Source organism: Zootermopsis nevadensis, unplaced genomic scaffold (genome assembly GCF_977971745.1).
Source record: "Zootermopsis nevadensis isolate Lab colony 2312 unplaced genomic scaffold, Znev_1.0 Znev_ptg000004l, whole genome shotgun sequence".
NCBI lineage: Eukaryota > Metazoa > Arthropoda > Insecta > Blattodea > Termopsidae > Zootermopsis > Zootermopsis nevadensis.
In genome coordinates, this window is record NW_028259136.1 from 2342886 (window position 1) to 2365793 (window position 22908).

A 22908-nucleotide genomic window follows, 5' to 3' on the forward strand; every position below is an offset into this window, starting at 1 on the left:
ACAACTTTGAGTCAGTTGAACCCAGTCCACACCCTACGCACTTTTATATACTTTGATAGCACAAGTATCGTTCCATCTACACCAATGTCTCGGAAATGGTCTCTTAGCATCAGTTTTTGCGACGAAATATTTTTTATAGGTTTGTCACCTCCCAGTTCCTGCTCCATGTCAAGCCCGTATTGTCAACCATTAAGTTAATCGCCCTAATTATATTTAAAAATAATTTTGGGCCGTATGGGATAACATTTACGACTGTACCTTTACTACGTTCTACTGTCATTCTTGGCGGGAAATTACTAATAATTTTATAATATCTAGACGATGGAAAAGGTTCAAAAGAACAACTAGCACAATTTAACACTCCGTCATCTGAAAACTTCCAACTTCAATGAATGAGAGTGTCACCTCAGACCATAGAAGTAGTGACTGAATGCGGTGTTAGTGCCGAACATTTCAAGAAAATATTTAAAATTCTTGTATGATTGAATACTGACCCTAGTCGAATTCACATTTAAGTTCGGTCGAGGATATTGGTTAGATGTGTGTGTATGTGCGTGCGTGCATACATATATTTTTATACATAATAAATTCTTCAAGGGTTACCGGCCGTGTCAGGTGGTTGAAAGGCGAAATAGAACCAACGTTTCGAGAACCATCTCCGTTCTCGGCTTCAGGATACTGACAGATACACAGATACATAAGCCAGGAAGCATTTAATTTGTATTCATGAAAGTGAATATCAAATATTCTATAATTAATAAAATCTTTATTCATGAAATGAGAAATTCATTTCTGTTCTAGGATTGCTTCATAATTGATATTTTATTATCTCCTTGTTTACTTAAAAAACGTAGCTTGCAATATACAGTTTATGTGCCTGTATATGCACATAGGTCTATATAGAGTGAGAGATTGCGTTTAAATAAGAAGCTTGAAGTACTATGGCTACATCATCGCATTGCGACACGCACTGCCCACTTCACTCACTGGAAAATTCATCCGCTCAGACCCATTTGCATTCTCTGACAATCAAGGAACCTTAAATATTCACGTAGTAACAAATTGAACTGTGCATTTTTAAATCGGTGCTTCATAGTGAAAAATTAAAGCACGTTTATTCGAAACAAATGGAGATTCCAGACTGTCTGAACTCCTCCTCACCTCCCCAATCGTGAAGTTCCTCTCATCTACACGTTTCTTGTTCACCGTCTCGTCTTATATTAAAAACTGTTCTGGTTTTAAGAGTAAAACTGGCATATGTTACCTATCACGTGTATGTACCTAAGTAGCGCCTAATGTCAGCATGTGATTGGACAAAGACGACTTAAACATTTCCCTTACAAACATAACGCGATCGTTAATTTTCACAATTGTAGAGGATTACATTTCTATTTATAATTACACGCTTCGTATTGTGTATTTGTGTTCCTTTTCTTTATGTTGCAGATGAGTATTGTGTTAGTTACGAAAGATGTCGAAACTAATATCAGCATTTAACACGGACAGTGCGAATGCAAATAACAATTTAATTCTACTGTTGAGATTTGAAGTTTTCATTGCAACGAGTGTGTGAAGATGGCTGTATTCTGGGTTCTACCAGATTACACGGCGGGACAGCTCACAAGACAGCCATCCTCCAGTGTTCTGTTTGTGAAATCCAATTTTCAGACCCAATTGAATGTAATTACATGATATCTAATCGTGTATGAATAACTGTTACGTCTTTTAGGTGGGAAATTGTTTCGGTTTGAGAGCCTTATCACAGTGATTCAAAGTTGTATATTCCTTGTGTTATACCTTATTTATATTTTTTGAATTAAGAAAGCTAAAACACGAACTGAGCATCCAACTTTCCTTGACTAAAAGACCTCCCCTCCCCCTTCGTGCACGTTCCAGGCGCGCGTCGACGTGACATAACGTCTCGCGTGATTAATGGCGTAATGTCCCGTTCGCTCGCTAGAGCCTTCCCTTCTCAGCTCATGTATTATAATGAGTTTCGACTAGTGTGTTGTTGTTCAACAGTAGAAGCGCAATGGCCACTGGGATGACCATGGAGAAGAATTATAAAATGGTAGCCATGGTGATATGGACGAGAAACTTGGCATCAAGAAACAAAGGAAAAACTAGGTTCGCAGATAGAAACAGAAACCAGAGGTTAGGTTAGGTGTTGGAGGATTAATTTATGAAATTAAAGAACTGCTCGTAGCGGAAAGTTTTGGAGGTTATTGAAGTGCAATGTTAGCGTCGAGACCTGAAGGTATCTAAACTGTAACAAATTATAAATATTAATGTACGACATATTGTGAGAATCAAAAAGCAATATAGTTTCTATAATGAAAATAATGAATATGGCAGTGCATCAAATGTAGCTCTGAAAGAAGAAAGACGAAATATGGACCTGAACTGCTTCAGACAGCCAAACAAACATGCCATACCTGGGAAAGGAGTAGTGAAGTAGAACCAGCACTAGAATCAATTAGCATTGTGAACAAAAGTAGGAGCTACCGAACAGGAATCGAAAGCTATGCTACTTGTAAGAGAACAGCACATAAAATATCGTTAATATTGCATTATTATTGTGCAGTATTTAACGACAGACCAATTGGCTCAGAAACGTTCAATGTTCTAATGAGAATTCGGTGTCAGAACACATAGAACCTAATAATTCGATCTGAGAACAGATTGGGAATAGCTCTCCACCGATCCAACAGAGCAGATGTCTCTCCTACTACTTTTACCTGAAGACGAAGGAAAATGTACCTTTCACGAAACGTAGAGACTTGTAAGTTCCTAAGAGTTTTACAACGTTTAAGACAAACGACGGATGAAGTCCGAAATAAGGAAAGTAGTAAGGTAAGCCACTTATAAATTGCGTGACCCGAACTTTTGTAGTAACGGTCAAGAAAGCAAGTTTCTCAAAAGCCATTCCCTTCCTTCTTCAGTGTGAAATTGAAAATTGATAAGTGATAAAAACAATCCACTGGGCTGGGTTTGAAGGACTTCTCCAATGGACCGAATCTCTTGATGCTGTGATCTACGTACGGGCAAATTCCTCAAAAGAGAATAAGGCAAGACACCGAAGCACTGTTATGACTGCATTAGTCACAGAGACGTTTCTGTCTAGCGCTGTCCAGCGTCACGGATATTTGCTCTGGTATTCAGATAGTCGAAGTTGTTTCCATTATTTCCTAATTTTAGATTATATTGCGGAAAGTAGAAGTTCGTATGCTTCACAATAAACTCGTTTTATTACTGGATTATTTTAAGCAGCTATAATACAGGCGTATAGCACTGGATGATTCTTAATGATGAATTGGAATGGATATGGAAGGAAATAGTCATGCACTGTTAATACCTTCTTCCAAATATTTGCCTGCCTGGAGGGACTAGGAAAAATACGAATCCTTGATTCGAACCAGAGCCTTTCCTAGTATGAAGAAGGAATACCAACTAATTAAACGCGATGATCGATCACAAGATTTTCTTGTTTCCTTTACATTCATAGTCAGTTAGGAGGGCAGTGTGATTTTTATCAGCGCTCTCAGATGCTGTTTTAAACAATCATTGGTCCCTCAGACAATGAAACTGCCGCCGTATTCTGACTTTACCCTAGGAAATACATTTGAATGCCCAAGAAAAACGACAAGGAAGAAAAAACCAAAATAACATATTCGAGGAAGGAAATTATTACTATTCAAAATTCAAATTATTTCCGACATGGGACTCAATTTGTAGGTAACATAGAGCGGGCGGAGTTTCTATCAAGAACAGAAAAGGGTCAAACCTTAGTTAAAATATTAAATAAAACTCATTTACATATCAACGAAAATGCATTGACATTCATAGGACCGTATGTATGAGTCATGTCCCATCTACAAATATATGTATCGTGCATACATTATCGCCGCGGAGGTGGCACTGCCAGAAACGACAGACTATCAACGCGAGTCTGAGTGTAACAGTGGTCCACGACACCCGAGTGTTCAGTTACGTAATCAGACACGAAAGAACAGAACAAATTTGTACCCTGTTCTTTGCATGCCGTTGCACATCGCCATCAAGATAAACAGGCCCATCTGACCTCGAAAGTGTTGGTAATAGGTCACCATTTCTATGGATTTTGGACAAAAATTGAAACAAATTAACTGTTGTAATTAAAATAGGTTCGGTATTCACATTAAACAAGCAGTGAATAATCGTGTCTACTGTCCGTGCGCCACGAGAATTCCGCTGGGATGCTGGAGCGAGAGATTTTACTGCGCATGCGCACTCCGCCTGCTCCTATTTCAAATACATTGTCCCAGTAGTCTCCAGCTGTGCGCCTCATTGTGTATACACAATGTATGCAGGGGTGGGCGCATGTTTTGTGAAAGAGCATAGCGTAGCCCACTCCATTCCCAGCGGAATTCAGTACATCGTTTCTCATCACAGAATGTAGCAGTTTACTCTAGATTAAGCCAAAGAGCAATTTAAAATTGCATCGACTGTGAAAAATGTAGCAAATGTGGAAAAATAGGCATTTCATTTTTGTAAGGCGGTATGAACGGCTGGAGTGAAATCGTTATTCTGTATTAACAATGAGTTTGCCAGTTCTTATATAGAAACGGGAAGAGTGGTTAGTGCTCACGTTAAAGAATTACCATTCTCAAATACCGTTTTTAAAATTAAAGAAGTGATGTCATATGTAATTATTCTGTGATGTCACATAGTGAAGACGACAGTTGAAAGTCTAGTGTAGATTTACTTCGTTAAACCTGATCCGCCCATGCCACATGGGCGACTAGATGTTTTAGCTCGAGAGTGATTAACATTTAAATACATCAGGATGAACCATTGCCTCATGCTGGGAATATTTCTGCACCGAGTCTGTGACCTGTGCCGTACGACAGGACGCAAAGAACTCATTGAAGCCAAACAGTTACTTTTTGAACCGTTCGTTGTTGGCAGCTTTGATATTCGGTCCATACATTATCTGTAGAGGGAAGATTTCTTATTATACGCTGTTCCACTAGGCAATTCTTTGAAAAATGTGCCCCAACGTTTACATGCGAATGAAGACGGATTGCATATATTGTGCAAGTCTTACGTCAGTTGCTTGTGTGAATATAGTACACATTTATATTTCACCACAGCGCTTTTTCGTCACATAATTCCATATGAAGAGACGTATTATTATTGCGAGAAGAAATGCCAGTTGTAGAGCACCTTCTCCATGATATATATATATATATATATATATATATATATAATCATAAGACTGGGTACCGGGGTCCTTTCCCGGGGGTAAAGCCGGCCGGGGCGTGACGCTGACCACTCACCCCCATCTAGTGCCGAGGTCAAGAATGAGTAGGAGCTATACCACCACTCACCCCCAAGCGCCTACATGCCGTATAGTGGGACAGCTTTACTTCTTTACTTTATATATATATATATATATACTGCACAATATATCTCTCTGCCGGGACAAACCTTCCAAAAGGCAGCAAACAGATCGTTTACATCTGGCTTAATTTTCCATTTGATAGAGTGTAAAAATTTGTAGGTATATATGAATTAGATAAACGAAATGAAGACTTCGAAACTTCATACTGGTATTCAATGTTGACCTTTCATAACCAAATTGCCATAATTCTACTTCCTAATTAAAAGTATATTCGGATAATTTACTTTTGTAGCCTGTAGGAAATTTGTAACGTGGGTGAAGTATTCGTGCGTGGATGTCTTCCAGAGGAAACTCAGGCCTACCTTCACTTTCTCCGACATGAAATTACACGGCCGGGCGGCAGCTTGCTGACTGTCATGGCGTCCATACACGCACAGGCACGCTTTTCACTTGCTGTCCATTGTTTCCGCGGCCTTATGTAGTCTTATCATTGCTTCTGTGTTCGGTTCAAAGGCATATACTTCTCATGTCTTCTCAGAGTATCTCTGTGCTACTGATGCTTTTAGGTACGTTCGCGTGGCGTGTTCCTTTAATAAAATCGTGGTTCTCAAGCTGTTTATGCGGGAGCCTTAGGGCCAAGTGACTGGGAACGAAATTAGTTAATTTATTAGGCATCTCGCTAACAGTATACTTAAGTGACTGATTATTTAAGCAATAAGTACCTAAGAAGAAGTAATTACCATTTTGGGAAAATACTTTGCCTCTATTTTCAGGGTTGAAGGTGGAGGCAGTATGTTCTTATGAAAGGTTGATATCTGACTACAAGCCCACACAATCCATAAGACTAACATCGACAAATTTTAAAAAATGTTTCGGTGTGACGAATAGACCCATGTAACGAAACTCTTTTGTACCCTGTGTTTTTCATGTGCAAAGGGCCCTGTCTCTGAATCAGAAGGTGGGGTATAATCTACAGAAACACGTCAGGCTAAGAGACATTCCAATTACTAGTACATGATCACAGTGTCTAAGACTTCGTATGTGTGTTTTAATAACGACTGCATTAGCGTAATCCCGCGCCTAGTTTAGGAAACCCGAATACGCGACGGATCGCAGAGTTACTTCAAACCCAAGACACACAACGTAGCGACTTGCGTCGCCTGCTTACAGCTGCCACGTGAGTCGTTTGCTGATAACTCCCAAAACAAAAAGCAAGTCTAAGGCGGCTCGTGCCTGCCACTGTTTTGCGGACACAGTGTCAGACGTAGAACAATGTGCTGAAGAATATAATGCATTTAACAAGGTAACTAGTTGGATGTAACAAGGGTAACGATTTCAGGTTGTCATGGCGACAAGAAGGAAGATGACCATCTTCTGGGATGTTGCGCCCTGTAGTCTGGCAGAAACTGACCGACGTTTCAGAGGAGTGCACTGCCTCCATCGTCAGAGAAATCTTCCTGATAATGGAAGGAGTAATCATGCTGAAAGTTTGGTAAATTTCTACCAGACTACACGACGCAGATCCCAGAAGACAGTCGTCTTCATGAGGAGGGACACATAATACGATTACATATCAATGTGACTAGTCAGGATATGACATTACAGTGGTAAAGTCGTGGCAAGTCTCCGTGGATTATCAGTCTTGGTAGTGGATGGAAATGATTGGTCACTTTAAAATTCCAGTCGCCTTTACCCCAAATCTGAAGTGAAGACTTTCCTTGGCAGACTGCAGAAAGCGTGAAGATTTGAACTGAATGTAACTGCTCATTATAGGAAAAAGTGATACGATTTTATACTCGTTAATGAAATTTTGAGTTCCTTAAGTAAAAGTAGGTTAATCTAAATCAGCCTAAATGCTTTCAGCTGCTCAAGAAATATCTACATTAATGAGATAAAACGTTAGTGGACGAAACTTCCCTCTTCTATTACAGTTTTTGTTCCTATAGTGTCTTTTTACAAAAGAAACGACAATTTTTCTGTTTCGACATCTTTAAATTCATTATATTCATGGAATATTTCTTATAATCTAAAAACCGATCTTTGAAGCTCATTTTCGTTATCTCTGTTGATTACTTGATCATCTGCATATAATAAAATGTTTAGATCTCATTCTCGCCCAAGATATATTCCAGGAGCTAACTGTTCTCGCTTTCCATTGTCAGATTATATTTTCTATGTAAGTTAAAGAAAGTGGGAGTTGAGCTTAAACCCTTTCTAACTCGTTTGTTATTTTCCAGAATATTTTACAGCGTTCTCTGTCCTCATTATACAAAATTTCAATGGAACATATTAAATGTTTTGGGCATCCCATCTTTTCCCATTATTTGCTATAGATTTCGTCTACATGATCAACAGTTTCTTTTCTAAATTTATGAATGTTAGATGTGTCTGTTGATTATATTCTGTTACTTTTTCGACAATCTATTTCAATGAAGAAAATATCATGTGTTGAACAGCCCCTCCTGAAACCTCTTTGTTCCAATAAATTATATTCCAGTAGAAGGAAACGTAAAACAAGTAGAATAAAAAGCAAACGGTAAAGTAGACCATGGAGAATAACGAGAAGGTGGAGGAGGATATTTCAGGTTCTTACAGCGTCAAATATGATAGATGTCTTCTGGATCACCCATTGCCCTCGTGGTCGAGGCAGTAAGCATCTCTGAAACGTCGGCCAACTTTTACTAGACGGCACTACAACCCAGAAGACAGTCATCTCCGGGAAGGAAGAGTCTTGAAGAGGCTGCTCACTTGCAGTAGCACGTGTACTATCAGAAACATCGTAGCTTGCAAGAAAGACATCGAAAAAGTGTGGAAGCTGAGTGTTGGACCGTAACGAGCGACGTAGCGTTAATATGTCAGCCGGTACGTGAATCCAAAACACTTTTAACAGAGCATGTCGTTCTCGGTGTCCACTCCAGTCAGTTTTGCCGAAATTCGTTGTCTTTTACTTCGTTTTGTATATGCAATGGAACGTACATATTTTCAATAGCGAAATCTTCTTAAGAGAGTGTCGTGAAGAATTTATGACTAGTTGGATTCAGCAGTATTTGACAGTAACACACATTGTAGGAATGTAGTTTGACGGAATTGTAGAGTTTGAGGTTTTCACGGTGGTAACTACGAAGATGGCTGTCGTCTGGGTAGAAGTTTACCAACGTCTCAGTAGTCTCTTCTGCCTCCATAATCAGGGTGATCATCATCGTTGATGACCTATTACCACAACCTAGAAGAAAGCCATCTTTGTAATTTTCAGGGCTGTTTTATAGAAGAGTAATCAAGTAGGCATATTCGATTTTTTGGCACGTGGTCTTCTTTTATCAGCTGATAGTCACTAAGTTGCTCAGGTCTTTAGTTAAGTAAAGAATTGTGTCTTTGAGATTCCGTGGAAGAAAATAAATAGGTAACATTTATTACTCAGCCGAAGGATTGAATGTCAGAGAGGGTGACATAATTTATGAGATGATTGTGACTTTTTGTATGAAATAATTGCCATTCATCTTCATTATCCACTTAACAGATTTATACTATTTCACATAGATTTTGTTTTCATCACACCGACCATCTTCAACTGATATTCTCTTGTAGACAGTAACAACATTTTAGAAGTTGTAACCGTTATACTTGGGTCTAAACTTGGCAACACAGGCCCACTATTTCCCCCCCCCCCCCCGTCTTAAAATAATTAAACATCTTAAAAACTAAGACCCTACCTTGTCTGTGCAAAATATGAGACTTTGGTCTTGTTTTTATATTTCCGAAAAACAGCCAAACGTGAGGTTCGTGTAGTTTCCCTAAGTACGCCGAGGCCATTGCTCGGATTGTGCCTTGAAACAGACCGCTAACTGTCTCCCAATAGCCCTTTCTATTCATCATTCATTAATGTCTTTGCATTTTATACTGCAGAATGCATACAGGTGAAACGTCATTGATAAATATTACGTTTGGCTCCAAAAGAAGTTCCTGTAATGTGACCAGTTATTCGTATTAACTATGACATAGTTCTTTTAAATTCGAGATTTTAAATGGTCTGTAATATATAACCCTCCAGTCCTCCCTTTCTTCCGTTCCTGTGTCATTGATTGCTGCTACGAGACTTGAGTTCTTACAATGTCTACTGGAGTTTCGTTGGTAGACAAATACGCATGGTTTTATGCAAAATGCAATCTATTTAGTATTTGCAAACCTGATCTCTTGGGGGAAAAACAGTACAAAAATTAAAAATGATTTAATTATACATTATATTAACTGTGTTTGTCCTTGCAGTACTGAAATTTCAGGTGCCAGCTGAGACGTTGTAGCGAAATATTATTATTTGATTGTTTATGGAGTTTATTCAAATTTAACGCAAAATATTAATGTAGTATGTACGCAGTCAAAAGCTTTGATGAAGGTAGAATTTGAGGTTCTTACGAGTACGAATATGGCTGTCTCAAAAGTTTTGGAGGTCTTTGCTGCCTCCATAGTGAAGGCGATGAATTATTTGGATGATGAAGTCATGATGGAAACAAGGATCTCTGAAACGTTGGTAAACTTCTATTAGACTAACGGCGCTCCAAACCCAGAAGACAGCTACCTTCTATTAATGAAGACTTTGTTAGAGGTATGTTATTTCAAAAATTCAATGAGCAGTTTAATAATTTCAATATGCATGTCCGCCCTCCAACAGTCACTGATCTTTATTTTATTACTATAAAAATTTGTGATTAGTCGTTGTCTTCAAAAAATGACGTCATCAACAATGTCAACATATATTTGTTTACTCAGCATTGTTGTGGAACAACAATGCCGTGTACATCACAACAATGCCGAGTAAACAAATAACGCTTAGTACCAAGCCAGTCGCATTATCACTGCTCCAGAAGCAGCACATCGTCTCTGAACAGCGACATAAAGAACTAAAACATCAGAACTATTTAAAAAATGAAGAAAAGTGAAGACGTTACCAACACCAACAAGGTAATCTGATACTGATAATAATATTCATCCAAGTCAAACTGATCATTCAAGGGTTAAAACACTTGAATAAGACACTAAACTGACCCCCCGAATGTGGGTGGGGGGTTGGTCAAGTGTTTTAACCATCCATTCGGGGGTTTAGTTTAATGTCTTACATTAAAACGCAACCAACCCCCCGAAGGGGGTTTGGTTGCTTTTTAAACACTTGACCAACCCCCCACCCCACCCCCGCCCCACCCCGAGGAGCTCCGAAAGGAGCGTTCTGATCTAGTTTGAGAAAAATGCGAACAAAGAACGGGCACTTAACTACTTTTAAACAAGTTGCTGGCGTACAAGCAGCATGAAAACTGGTTTAAATAGTGACAGTGCGTGAAACTGATAATGCATAATGTAAGAAGGAAATGAAATCTGCGTCACTTACTATATTAACAGTTTTAAAAACATCAGCAGTCGATCAGTCAGTTACGCAAACGAAACAACAGTAACTTCTGTCAGCTTCTTACAAATGTTTCTGCAGAAGGAGATATTTAATCGTAGTTAGTTCAGAATTTTGGCTGAGTTACTTAAAAGTAGAATTTGAAAATAATACATGCGTTTGTGATCTTAGGTTAGGTTAGGTTTGTTCAGAATTTTGGCTGAGTTATATAAAAGCAGAATTTCAAGAGAACTTGCCCGTTTTGGTTCATTATCACATGAAGGACAAAGAAACTCCAGGTAGTTTGCTGTATGATCGTGAAAATAAACTAAACTAATACATGTTAGAGCAAAGGGTTGTTTGAAAGAAAGCAACAATAAAAAATGTTTGCGTGTATTATTGCTACCTTTATTTCTGTGTGGGAAAGATTTGTTTTGTATGCATCGGAAAATGTAATCCGTAAAGACATAATTAAAGTTGTGGTCGTGATCTTATGGTTTATGACACCGTGTACTCTTGTAGCAGGTTACCGACGTTTCAGACAACACATCGTAGATAATAGAAATGTTTGCAAGCCCCTAAAAGACTGCACGGCGTCACAACACGAACCAAATTTTTGCTGCCGTCAAAACATAAATCTCATAATTAAAATTTTAACAGCTGCACGATGTACGAAAGGAATTTGTTAAATCCAAAATCTGCTTTCGTACAGTACTACTGCTAATATTGAATTCTTTGCTTTACTGAGGAAATTTTTGACAGTCAACTAATTAATTCCATAATTGTTTATCCCTAGAAATGCATGCAACTTCTATGAGAGAGCATGGCGTTACATCACAGAAGACATCTTCATACTCGCAAAGCATATGTTGTTGAACTGAATTTTAGTAAAGTTTCGAAGTATTACATTTTTTTTTGTAGTACCAATACTTGACGAGGTTATATTCTACACATTACACGTGCCCTGCTGCAATGATTTATCCAAAATTGAAGGATTCAATTTAACAAAGCCGCTTGGCCCTGTGTTATTCGACAGGTCTTTGGAAGCCTGTAAAGGGGCATGGTACTACGACGTAAAAGTGATTTAAGGGACTTCGCCACCCATGTCTCTCAAGAGCTGTAGTTATATATAAGTTAACCGGAAGGTCACACATTAAATTACAAGGCCGGAATCCGAGTGTGGAACAAACATCCGGACGGGGAGTTCTTGCAAAGATAGGTGAAAGGGTTTTGAAAGATAAAGAAGTCTAATAACAGTTTAGTAATAATGATTTCTGTGAGAGACCTTGATAAAATACTTTCAATGTGGTTTTTTGTTATCAGAAATAAATACAGCTCGAAGTGAGTAGTAAGAATCGGTTCACAAAAGCAAGCCATTTGACCGAATCTCCAGAACGTCAACAGCCTCAGAACATATTTCTCTAAAATCAGTTTCCAGTTATTTTTCCAATCAAAGCACAGGTATTCCAAGTGGCTCATATTGTGATTTTATGTTTTTTGGCGACCCTGAATTGAAGTCAAACTCAAAAGTGCATTTAAATCCTTCAGCGTCACGGAAAATGTTACACTACACATGTCAACATTTTAATTTAAACTGTTATCTTTAAAGGAAGTACACAGACATCAAAATCGTGTCCGACGACTGGACCTGTTATTAACAGTATTGAAAGTTTGTGTTTTATTTTAAGAGATCTAATTATCTAGAAACGCGTAGTTAATTTCCTCGTAGAAGGGCTCTTGATATAAAATTTATAGCAAATAATGTTTTAAAAATTACTTTGTTATAGCATTGACTAATAGAAGTATTATCACTTCTTTGTTTTGTACAGGAAAATAATAAATCAAGTATGAATAATCTTCTTTGAACTTCGAAGACTTTGCGTAACTTATGTTTATTATTTTTATTGTTAGTGTTGTTAAAATTATTATAATCGCCGAACACGGACACAAGAATTCTTGTACGTATTTCTTGTTATTGAAACCCAGAAATAAGGCAAACAATGGGATACGATACTACATTAGCATTAACAGATACGTTATTTTGAGGTGGAAGCGATTGGTTCATTCTGATACAGAACCCTACAGTATGGTACGAATTTATCCATTTGTTCGCTTTTCAGTGATAAATCTTCCCTGCATTGTTTGACTGGCATCTGCCTGAACACATTGTATTTCTTTATTTTTTCAGTGATAGGGTTCTTTTGTTATTTTGACAGTCTGTGTTAGTAACATCGACCATTTGCATTGACTTACATTTTATACGGTTCAACAAAATGTTATTACGCAAGATTTGTGTCATAGTTTATTAACGACATTGTGCCGACTTCCGAAGTTATTTCTTCGAATCAGAAGGTACGACGACTAAGAAAGGAATCGGCCGCGGCTTATTTTAAAGTTGCTAGTCTCGGCATTTGGTTGCAATGATAGAGAGAAACCAACAAAGCCCTCAGGATAGCTGATGTCCAGTCGAAATTCGAATCGCCTGCTTCCCAAATACAAGTTAGCGTACTTAAATGTTTATAAGTTGTTCAGTCAAAATAATTATTTTGTTAAAAAAACTATTTCTTGTATGGCCCATCTATTCTTATCACCATGTGGGAGGACATACACGGTTTATTTGTCGTTTATGTAATGACCCTTTTCCTGTAGCTCAGATTATATAGCGTCGAACGAGACGATGATAGTGAATTGGAAAGGATGTGGAAGTAAGCGGTCGTGGCCTAATTTAAGACATCCCGGAATTTGCCTGGAAGGACTGAGGAAAACCATGAAAAATCCAAGTCAAGATGGAGAGCGTGGTGGTTGTTTCGTGTTTTCATGGTGACGAGTCTTTCAAGTTTCACACAGATCGCTATATGCATTAAACTGTTCGTGTTGCCTAGCTATGAAAGACATGTGATATTATGTTTGTTGATAGCTTAAAGAGACTGGAATGATGAAAACTGCAGAAACAGTGATTTTAAGCATTAAAGTGAAACTGCTGAGAAAATGCATTAGACCAGAGGCTGTCGATGGTAGTCGTGTATGAAATTGTTATAAATAACCGGATTTAGGACGGAGTATTGTGGTCTCCCTTCCTATTGGGCCATCTTTTACGCTAATTATTCTGAATCAGCTTAGTAGGATTTGAGGTTCTCACGGCGGTGAGTACGAAGATGGCTGGTCGGCTGTCCTCTCTGTTATAGGACCATGTAATCTGGTAGAAGCTTACCAGGGTTTCAGGGGTAGGTCGTCCTCTGATTGTAGAGGCAACAAGGACAGCGGTCTTCCTGAATTGTCTTGGTTCCAATACCGGGAAGCTTGCCACAGAAATTAAATTAAATTGAAATGAAACCACAGCAGTTTGTTTCTGTTTATGAATGCGGCCTCTGCAAATATCTATTGCAGTTATAGGAAGAAAGAAAGAATGGGAACTGCTGATATAGACGGGCCATGCAACAGATTGCCAAAATGGCCACCAGCTGAGTTTGCAGTGGCCCTACCTATAAAGCAGAGACATGAGACTCTGTTGCACTGAAACTGGGCACACTTGGTGCGTGCTGCTGATGGAGACAATCTGGTCCAGGAATCTAGCAAGTCATTCCCACAGGGAGGTCCACGATTTCTACCGGCGGTGGTACCTCTCGAAGCCCTCTAACACACGATCCAAAAACGTGAGCGAATAATGCCAAAGAAAGGTTCTGTTAATTTTAGGCCAATCAATTTTCCTTTTAACAGAGCGTATTCGATGTACGGAGTTCAGATTTGTTGTGGACAAATTGATATCGAAATGTTTTGGGTATGTTCGTTTTAGTAATTTTCTTTCATTCATGAAAATTTTGCTGGAAGCCAGGAGAATTTTACTGTCTCATTGCTAATTATTAGCCTTGAAATCTCACAATTCTAGACGGAAGTGAAGTGAAAACTTGGAAGACTTAGGCGTAGATGTGAAAATAATGCTAAAATGGATCTTAAGGAAAATAAGTTTATGTGAATTGGGATTCTTGCAGCTCAGGATGAGGACTGGTGGTGGGCTGCTGTGAACGCTGTAATGAACACTCGGATTCTATAAATGACAGGGAGGAATTTCGCTGACTGGCTGAGGGTACTGTTAGCTTTTCAAGGACTCTGGTTGTTGGAGGTAGTCATCAAATCTATCCAAAAATGACATCTAGGAAGAACAGACTTGTTCGTCACGTTTCCTCGCGACTGAGAAGTTACTGTAGCCCCCTCACACAACTCTTAAAACTCTGCCCCGAAATTCCTCACTAATTTTCAAACGTTGTTTGTGACACTGTCACAGCGTCAAATTGTCTTCGCTCAAGTACAGCGCCATGTGTCTGTCAGAAACTTTTCACTCAACTGAAATTAAATAAAAGTCATAAATTTAATTAAGCCATTTGAATTAATGTGTTAACTGTAGGCGTGAGTTTAAGCAGTATCGTTTCGACTGAATTTCTGAAGCGCCAAGTTCGATTTTCACCCACGGAACCGACGAACGAACGAATGTTTCATGGCTTTCCTCAGTACACTGTAACTACAGATCAAAGCCGGGATAGAACGTTGAATGAGGTCCTTGCAATTTCACTACACTTAATCTCTTCGCTAATCTATTAATTTCATTTCATTTCACTGTTAAATAAAATACTAGATTTTAACATTATCCTCCCATCTTTAAATGTGTTTATCTTGCGGTCTTTATTTTTCAGCTTATCAAATTAAAATTCTGTATACTCCGCCTGTCTAATTCTAATAATATTTGGCGAACAGTAGCTTCTTATTATGTAATATTCTCATGCAATTAACATTCTGTCAGATCTACTTATTTACCGTCTACGTTTTTGAAATATCTCCAGTTCTTACGGTAACAGACTTCTTGGACATTATCTATAATCGTAATTGATGGGCTCAATCGATCTCTGGAAATACGGACTAGACGTATCGATTGGACTCAACAGAGCAGGTTTTACCTGCGGACGGAGACAGATTCCAGTCTTCAAAACGTCGTTTTTAATTAAAATTAGGACGATGGTGTAGATGGTAGTAAAAGCACGTGGTTTCCTATTACACATGTTCGAACCATTGCATCAGAGTCCATTAGCAGTTGATTTCTTTAATTTTCAGTGCTCTTTGTACAGAAATTGGTAGCAATTATGCAACGTCACTGCTGCACTCGGGAGTTTAATTTATATCGCGAGACAATTTGTTGGTTACAGTAATCGCAGTACGTCTAGAAATTGTATTATTTAGTTTCGATTACCTCAGGTATTCATTATGCGTTCTTGTGTGTTTGATTCTAAGGGAAACATACTTAGCTGACATTTATACAAAGAAAAGCGAACTCAGTTTTTAATGAAAATGTATGACTGTCATAGTAATCCCAGCACGTGAAAAGTGAGCAATTCTTTAGGAAAATAGTCTTGGAGAGCGTGTGACGGGAAAAAGTAAAATTATTTCTGTATTGAATTTTATTTGCAGAATCTGAGATTCAGATCAGTTACGATGTTCACTAATGCATGATGTAAACTTACGAGACGTGAAAGTTGAAGCATTGAAAGGGTATTATGCACCCGTGGTAGAAAATGCATCTGTGCTTCTTCTCACAGAACAAGGATTGCCAAAAGTGTTCCACGACAGTTAAAGGTTTGAGAAACATTGGTCTGAAGGTTATTAGGCGTCAATATGTTATCGTGTGCAGCGGGCCGCAGACTTTCAGTTTCGATCAAAGCTAAGTCATTTGCAAACACGACCTAATTCCTGCCTGTAACACACCCTGCAAAGTGATTTCGTTTCTGTGCTCTGGTTTTAACTGGTGTACAGAAGGTCTTGATTATTCTTCCTTACTATTTTATTGCCTGTTACACTGTTTTTCAATTATCTAGGTCGTCCTAGCGCCTAGGAATATGTTATCGAAATTGTCATAATGAAAGTGCGTGGTAGTCCTAAGAAGTCAGTGACTCTGGACCTACTACGTCAAGTCGCAGGCTTACACTGTACAAATTAATAATACACTTTATCTCCCCAGCATCGAACTGAAGAAGTGTACAAACCCATCCATCAACGCAGATATGCTAAGAAGAATTCAAACGAACACGTTCAGCTTCAGAGTTATTTTGAGATAGACGATGCATAGAAAAGGCGCGGATTTGCGATCTTGGCCTTCACTACATGCCATTTCAGTTGAGGTAAAATACTACCTTGTCTGAAAACATCAAGCTAGCCACGCTATCGCTTAAAGTTGGCATCATGGTTTATGTTTCCAGGTCTCGTAGTAACCGACTATTCTCTTCCCATCTCTCAACTACAATCACTTGCCAGATGCCAGAATCGAGATTTGTGTCGGCTACCATAAGTAATCAATTTATGCTGTAAAAGAAAATTAATTATTTTTTCTTTGGTTTCGCATTTCCGATCATTCTTTAAATCTTGATTGGCTTTGATAACAGGGCCACGTTTAAAACGAAGTGGTGTGTATTGTGAGAAAGTTATAATTAACCTACATCTGCATGAACTGAAGTAATCGCGACAAATCGATCCAGCCTTATCGATGTCTTGTAGAACAGAGACCTACCTAATTGATTCTGAAAATGGAGAACCGAGCTACCACAGTTCCACACATACGGTAACACTCAGACTTCATTAACCGGTTCTTGCGTTAGCTAATCGGCTGATGAAGGGTTTACTGTTGCTGTGGGTCCCGAAGGATCATCACTGTCATCAGATCAGCTGTCCAATGGACCCTATTCAAAACAAGCTGAATCTCGTTCGTATATTTCGACTATTACCTGTTCCTTCTAGGATCTATTTTAATATTATAATATGGCCGCCAAGACTGCCCAAGTGGAATATTGCCACGTGCATATATACCTCGTTTGTCTGAGCACAATAAATTTCACGCCCATCTCAACTTTTGCAACCATGCTACAGATATTAATTGCAGCTCTTCATTATAACTTTCACAATTCCCTTTTATCTTAATTTTCTGATAGGCCTTATATCCAGATGTTGTTCTCCGTATTTTGACATCAAACACAAAGAGACCGACCTCGTTCTTTCAGATTGACTCACATAAAACAGCAGGCAGAGATCACTGAAACGAAAAACAAATTTTGCCTGAACGGCGTGGCTGTCCTTAAGGGAATGCAGCCTATTTGCTTGCACACGTTAATGTTCCTTCCCCTTTTTGCGAAGTAATAGGCCTTCAGCCTAAACTGCCTCTCATAAGAACATAACCTTCTGACCACAAATTGTTTATAGAAAACGTGACTTACATTGAAACAAGATCGATTCTGTCTGACATTTAACCTACTAGTTTCCAAACACACACACACACAACTTACAGTTTGGTACTAGCATGCATTTCGAACAATTCGCATGTAATTAATAACTAACTAACTAACTGACAAGATGGCTTACGGAACCCGAAAGTTTATCACCGAATTAACCAAAGCCCTCCGCTGGACCCTGTCGAAGGTCGTGCCAAAGAGACCGTCCGGTTCTGAGCCTTTTTGGTTATGTTTTTCGTGCTGCTTTTTACGGTGAAAGGTTGTTAGCCTCACGCCCAACCCCCAAGCTGGAGGACCACCCCTCGTCGGCTGTCCGCGACTGCTTGTTCTATATGTTCGTAGCTAACCTTCATAACTGGAGGCTGTATTCAGAACTACTACCTAATGGTGGCTAAAATTAGGTCTCGCTGGACTACTGACGAAAATGTACGTGTTTGATTTGAAGGACCTTTTAACAAAGGTCCGCGTCTATATCACAACATTAAACTGACCATGGCTAAGCTGTCTTACGTACGTAATTTATTTATACGCTGTGAACACGTGAGAGTTACAGTGACTTAAACACGGTTTGATCATTCAAACGGAGTAAATATCACTTCGTTGTGAGATAACGAGTTTTTCCTACAAAAGACGATTCCTTCAGCACCTGCGCGCGACGATGTTAAGAAGGAACGTGTATTCAAATCCAGACACAGAAGTTTATGGAGGCTCTAGTGCGAAGTTTACATGCATAGTTGTGTAAATATGTCGGATAACGTCAAGGAAATGAAGTGGAGGCCACAGGTTTACGATTGCCTGAAGGGCGTGTCAGCTGTCGCTCCTCTGGTTGACAGCCCTATTCTCTTTCCTCTTGGTAATCTGTAGCGACCAGCAAAACATAACCTACCACGTGACAGACTGACTTCCAGTAGAACACAACGTTTTACGGCAGGAGTTGTCCGTCTTTCAAGACTGGGGTACACAATTATCGATTCTTTCGGATCCAGGGTTGTATATAAATGAAGACAATTTGTTGAAATGTCGTGACATTTTATTAAGGAAGTCGCTTAATTTAATATTGCAGTCATGAAGTTGCTGCACCGTGTAGTCGGGTAGAAGTTTACCGACATTCGGAGGTGCTTACTGCCTCTATCATCAGGGTCATGACGGATAGTTATATTATACTTTTACAGGCTTGGTTGTAACGTCGTGTTTACCTGTGGTTAAATACACTTCAGAGGAACATACTACCTCCATATTAACGGGATGAAGGCAGTTGGTATTAGAAGTCCACACGGCGTAAACACCCAAAAGAGCAATATCGACATCTTCACCGCCCAGAGGTCCCTACATCTCTTACGTTGAAGCTTATTTTCTTTTGTGTATCGGCCTGTCTTGAAAATTGGGCCTGATATGGTAATTTAATATATAATATAAATGACGTCACGTCATTAGAAAGCCACAGTAATACTTAGTGATTCAGTAAGAAGCCTGAAATGAAGGCATATTCTATGACTTTCAGTAGACCACAAGATTGAAAAGGCGTACTCTTTGGAGTACAGAGAAATGCTTAAGGTGTTCATTACACTATACCACGGGTGATGACGTCAGCATGTTGCTTGATTGATACCCGCGGCTCAAAGGAACTGTGGACTTGCATTACTCTTACTCGATAGGATTAACAAACGCAACAGTGGCAAAAAAGGCAGCAGTGTTGCTCAAGGTCACTGTTGCGGTGATGCGATCTGATGTGTTTGTTATCAGCCAACAGTAACCTCGTTTCCCATTGTTGCAACAGTGTGTTCTGACAATGAACACGCGCCATGCGGGATGCCTGGTCCCTAGGAAGAACGCGACGTTTGAAAGACAGAGATGGTCGGGCCCGTAAGGTGTATTTCGATCACACTAGAGCGTGACCTGTTGGCTTAAAATCGTCGCTGGAATAAAATGCTTCCAAAAATTTATTGGCGTACATGTCGACAGTTAAATCGATTCCTTGAGTCTGAAAATTAAAATTTAGATAGTTTCTTATAATTACGGAAAAATAATCCAATTATATTAAATATTCAATTTGAAGTGGATAATTAATACAAATCAACAAATTTGTTGAGTAAAATTAAGTGATATGTTAACCTGTTTCTAGTTTTAATAATTTGCCGTGAAGTTGCAGTTATTTGTGGCATTTATAACTTGTGGGCCCGCGAATTTGCAAGAAAGGGTTCGTGTGTCCCCATGTCTTCAGGTTGAAACCCGCTTTCCTTCGGGGGCGTCCGTACTCACTCGCTCACACAAAACTTCGTACTCTGTTCAAAGCAACGGCTAGCTACTCAGTAAACGGTGCATAAACGAGATTATGATTTTTCGCATTGCGTTTAAAACTCACTGGATGTAAATAACTAGACTCAGGTGGTTTGTGCCGCTATTTTATGAAAACGCCACATACTTTATTGTAGTCATTACGTAGTTTGCCACAAGGTACTCGGCCTTCGCGGTCCGCGTCACAGATTACAGCCTTACAACCACAAAACTGGTAGGGGTCACGGTTATTAGTTATAAAGCAGTGATAATATTTTTTTGGGGGGGTTGTTGCCAAGAGCGCATTAGTCACTTTGCACTGTTTATGTCAGCAATTCAGAATAACAATTTTATTTATTCCCTTATTTTATGTAGGTTTAAACTTAAACTTTCAGAATTTAAACTGAAGTAAACCTGGGACGATGCAATAAGACCCTTGTTTAAGCTAAAGCCCAAACGTAGTTTCAACGGTTGTCATGCTGGAACTATACTGGAATTCTGTAATGCTCTGTAGTGCTTTAAATGGATTCGGGTCGCTTGAATGCAACACCTGACTCCCTACTGTTTCCTAGCCATGCTTTTATATTTCAGTCCAGTCGCCAAGGCAAAAAGGAGCATTAACCAGAAGATGAAGCATTCGTCTTTAATTGCTTAAGAGATCAGTTTGCAGGTCATTTTATAAATACTACGCTATATGAAGCAATCTAAGAATCTATCACCCTTCGACATTTTATAACTAAGAATGGATTGTTACATTGGCCCAAACAAATACACAAATTTCCAAAAATTGAAGTTTCTGTATTTTAGACAAACGCCTTCAAACGTATCCTTATAAAATTTAAGGCCACCCTTATGTTTTCCTTCAAAATGTTTTTACCCGAAACTTGGATTTTACCGTAAGAAATGTGTTCAATTGTTAATGTCCCCAAGTTTTTTCGAATATTCTCCAGGCATTGGGTTACCAGACATTCTCTGTCTGCGCCATTCCTTTAGGCTGAGAGGCAAAATTTGACGTATAAGTAGGCAGTTTCAAAAACACCCACTCCTCCCCCAAAATGGAATTCTACGTATGCTACTGACATCCTGCCAAACCAGTTTTATGCCTCTGCACGGTTCTCGTTACTTGTCAGTGTTTTCCTTAATGCAGACTTCTGTATTTTGTTTTCATGTCGTAAATAGCGTTTCTTCTTTCCCGTAGCTCTGCAGTTCTTGGAGAACCTTGTGGAAGGTTTCGAAACATTTCTTTCGGCAGTTGGTAGAACTCCTCGGATAGGGCAGCACAACGCGGATAAACGATTATGCCTTAGTGGGATCTGAACTCACTACCCCAGTATCGAAACGGTGAAGACTCTTATTATATACCGAGCAGTCACTGTGACCGGCAAACATCTTCAGTGTTCAATTAAAATGGGAAAGTCTGATGTTGATATAGTGTTAAATGTTCACTTTCAAGTACTTTGTTCGATGTCACATAATTGAACACTTCCTGTTTGTTTCTCTTTCACGAGTCCTACGGACCGAAGTTCCTTCGACGCTAGAACCACTGAGGCCACTGAGACTGTGGTTAATCAAGTTGCGGTGTGATGTAAAAATATACGCAGAATCATCGTCCTTAAAGAACCTATCACATACCTTACAAGTTTGTTGTTGGCTTTTTGTATAGTGTTCATTTTGCTAACTCACTGATATCCTTGGGTGTTTCTAAGCATGTTATTTTGAGCGACTGGTCGTCGGGTTCTCGCCGCGGAGGACCAGGTTCGTGACTAAGTCAGTCCATGTGGGATTTGAGGGGGGGGCACAGTAAAATTGGGGCAGGTTCGTCTCCGGGTCCTTCGGTTTTCCTCTCTCAATATCTCTCCACCTATTTTGCATTTAGTCATATTATCATATGGGGAGTGTACAGACGCGCAGATCCATGGAGACATAACCTTACCTCATCGGAACAATAAAGATAACGTTTGCAGTGACATGTTTACAAACATCTCCTTGGTATGGCGTGTTTCTTGCACAGTTCATAATTATTATTGGCATGATCAAGACATTTTGTTCAGTGATAATAATAACTATGTTGTTGTATAGATCATAATGTTAGACGTGAACGGCAGAATAAATGAGAGGACAGAAGAGATGAAAAATGAGTTTCATCAGAGCGTGGAAGAATACAAAAGGACAGATCATAAGTGTAATTAATATATTACTGAACTAGGAAATGACAGATATGATACAGTAGTAAGACTTAAATAAATAACCAGAGTAAGTGTAAAGATGGCCTCATCGAATCCTGAAATCTGTATTCAATATAAAACGAAGCATAGAAGATGCAAGGGTGCCCAAATATCTCGGTCTTCGAAGAATTCTGTCTACTGGGTTGTTGCGCTGTGTAGTCTGGTCGATGTTTACCAACATTTCAGAGGTCATACTGCCTCCGTCATCAGGGTAAACATCTACCAGACTACACAGCGCAACAACCCAGAAGACAGAAATCTTCATACTCATCGCCCTGATGATGGAGGCAGTATGACCTCTGAAACGTTGGTTAACATCGACCAGACTACACAGTGCAACAACCCAGAAGACAGAAATCTTCATACTCATCATCGTCCTGATGACGGAGG

The 22908-nt window shown here is 39.2% G+C and overlaps 2 protein-coding genes and 1 long non-coding RNA gene across 6 annotated transcripts in view; 2 read left to right on the forward strand and 1 right to left on the reverse strand.

The window, feature by feature from the left end:
- Nucleotides 1-22908, forward strand: part of LOC110827061 (uncharacterized) — a 283738-nt gene that overhangs the window by 135542 nt on the left and 125288 nt on the right. The gene's annotated exons all lie outside the window — the stretch shown is intronic.
- The window catches only part of Sox15 (Sox box 15 transcription factor), a 164959-nt gene that overhangs the window by 93242 nt on the left and 48809 nt on the right, over nucleotides 1-22908 (reverse strand). The window lies entirely within an intron of this gene.
- On the forward strand, nucleotides 10123-12620 carry LOC110827063 (uncharacterized). The gene is made up of 2 exons (XR_002542207.2): nucleotides 10123-10339; nucleotides 11551-12620. It is a non-coding gene; the product is annotated as an uncharacterized LOC110827063 (long non-coding RNA).